We start from the raw sequence: 2877 nt of genomic DNA on the forward strand, positions 1-2877 counted from the left end.
CATACATACATACATACATACATACTCCTAAGCCCATACTTGAATGTATATACATAAATAAAAGAAAAAGACAAAAAGTATCCAGAATATTTGGGTATATGAACCAAAGTCTAGTAACACATGAGGAAAACATTTACAGCAACGGTTTGCATGCAAGTAAGTAAAGAGCAATGTTATGAAGGAGTACAAAAAAGTGACAGACCCAGGCAGGCTATTCCAGTGTGAAGGGGCTTTAAATTTAAAGGTACTGCAGAGTGTGTGTTCATGGTTGCATAGCAATGGGTTTGCGGTTGTTCTTGGTGGTGGGTTTAGGAATAGCAGACTGGAAGTGTGTACCAGCGGGCTGTAGTTAACACAGGAAGTAAAGAATGGTTTCTTGGTTTCAACCTAGCCTGTTGTCTGTTTAGTTATTACGCGCACATCTGCATGGTGTCCAAATGGCGCAAGGACTCTGACGCATTTACCCCCTAATCTTTGATAAAAACGTTGTGGAAAACTGGATCAAGTTTAAAAATGAATGGCAAGTTTACTGCATGGTGGCCTCTCGTCCAGCACAAAGAAGGTCCAGGCGTACACCTTTCTCAACCTTGCCGGCCCTGACGGGGGAGGACAAAGAAGATCTGAAGGTATTGATAACAAAATTCAGTGCCATATGTTTACAATTGAAAAACTTAATAATGGACAGGCACACGTTTAACACTACCAACCAGAAAGAAGAGAAAAATATACGTCATATGTGTCCACCTTGAGGCTTCTAGCTAAGAAATGCAGAGATTGGTTGGTGTATGGCATCTGTAGTGACACGTTACGTGCGCAGTTCCTTAAACAAACAGACTTCACGCTGCACTCTGCTGTTGAGCTGTGCATGTTGCAGGAGTGTTCAGAGTGGGGCAACAAAGAGCTGAGAAAGGAGGGAGAGGTGTGTGCCATATCAGAAATGCTCTGATCAAATTGCAGGGGGAAACATGCTTTTGACAGAAAAAAATGCCCTGCTTTCAACAAAGGCTGCAAAGGGTGCAAGAGAATGTGTGTAAAGTGGTGTAGATCAAAACAGTTTGCAGATGGTAAGCCTTTAGGTGCACAGAGGGGCTACACACACAGGGTAAACAAGTTGGAATTACAGAGATCATCAGACTCACAGGACGTACTCTACTGTGAGAGTGTAGAGGCTCCATTGCAGAGAGATGAGCTTTTCACCACATTTGTTTCCAAAGCCACACAGGAAGAATTAACAGTGAAAATAGACACTGGATCAAAATACAATGTTTTGTCAAAAGCCACATCAAAAACCACATTGAAATGGGTGGACCAATGCAGCCATTGACCCCTCATTCACAGTCAACTTGATGGCCTATGGAGGTCAGGTACTTCAAACCATGAGATTTGCCTTTTTGAATCTGTGATAGCCTGGACTTTCACATAGTCAGCCTGAATGTGAAATCATTACTGGGCCTTTCTGACAGTATCAAGCTTGGCATAGTCAGCATTGGTCCTCATGTCCACACCATCCAGCAAGGGGCTCCAGAACTTACCAAATACAAAAACATGTTTGACTGTAACACCACTGGTAATCTACCAGTGGTCTACCACATGCAAATTGACGAATCCGTTTACCCTGCCATTTGTGCACCCAGGCGGGTGCCACTTGTTGTGAAGGAGAGAGTCACAGTAGAGCTTGATAAGATGACCAAATTAAGAGTCATCACACCTGCAGTGGAAGCCAATGAGTAGGTCTCAAACATGGTGGCAGCGAGCAAGAAAGATGCACAAGTCAGGTTATGCATAGACAGAGTTCATCTTAACAAAGCTTTACTCAGATCTTACCATCCTATGAAGACAGTGGAGCAGGTCATTGCGGAAAAGGCCAGAAGCAAGAGTTTTTAGTGTGCTGAATGAGAAATGTGGATTCTGGCAGATCCCTCTTGATAAAGAGTTGTCAAAACACACCACGTTCATTACTCCAGCTGGACAGTACTGTTTCCTCTGCATGCCCTATGGCATATCCACAGGGAGTGAAGTGTTCCAACACTGCATGGAGCAACTTTTTGCAGGACTTCCTTGTAAGATCGTTGTGGATGATGTCCTGGTTTGGGGATGGTGCATCATACAAGCTTCCACAAGGTCAAGGAGAGGATAAACGCCATCGGTCTGACAATGATGGGGCTAGAGGAGCACCATAAGTAGGTAAGTAAGTAACCATACTTACTTACTTACTTACATAAGGCCGCCATCTCAAAACTTAAAGACACATTGACGAGCCCACCGGTGCTGCAATACTTTAATGTTTGCCAGCCGGTTGCGTTGAGAGCGGATGCCTCTTAACATGGATTGGATGAGGTTTGCCTGCAGCACAACAAGCCAGTGGCTTTTGCGAGCACTTTGTGATACTAAATCACATTATGTACAAATCAAAAATGAACTTTTGGCTCCAGTCTTTGCATGCCAATAATTTCATGTCTTCATTTATAGGCAACCAGTGACAGGGGAAACCGACCACCAGCCTCTTATGACTATACTCAAAAAACACTGCACACAGCCTCTGTCCGGCAGCAGAGAATGATGCTGAAACTCCAACCATAAAATCTTTCTGTAGTGTGCAAGAGACGCAAAGAGCTATATGTTGTAGATGCACTCTCGAGCTCACACATCCTGCTGACAAGACTGAGGACTTCGAGGCCATGGCTTTGGATGTGCATCCTCCAGAATAGGTTTACATGGTTTCATTTTCAAAATGCTGCAGATCCTCTTTTCACACTGTGTGTTTGGGGCTCTGTTTTAGCTACAGAATAAGCGGTCTCACTTCTATACTATATTTGTTGGGAGTCGCATACACGCAGAAGCTAGGTAAGATCACATCAGCTAGATAACTCTTTCTCC

At 43.8% G+C, this 2877-nt stretch overlaps 1 protein-coding gene across 3 annotated transcripts in view; it reads right to left on the reverse strand.

Annotated features, from left to right (window-relative positions):
* Positions 1-2877, reverse strand: part of plxna4 (plexin A4) — a 250952-nt gene that overhangs the window by 60553 nt on the left and 187522 nt on the right. The window lies entirely within an intron of this gene.

The sequence above is a fragment of the Etheostoma spectabile genome, chromosome 23 (genome assembly GCF_008692095.1).
Source record: "Etheostoma spectabile isolate EspeVRDwgs_2016 chromosome 23, UIUC_Espe_1.0, whole genome shotgun sequence".
NCBI classification, from domain to species: Eukaryota; Metazoa; Chordata; class Actinopteri; order Perciformes; family Percidae; genus Etheostoma; species Etheostoma spectabile.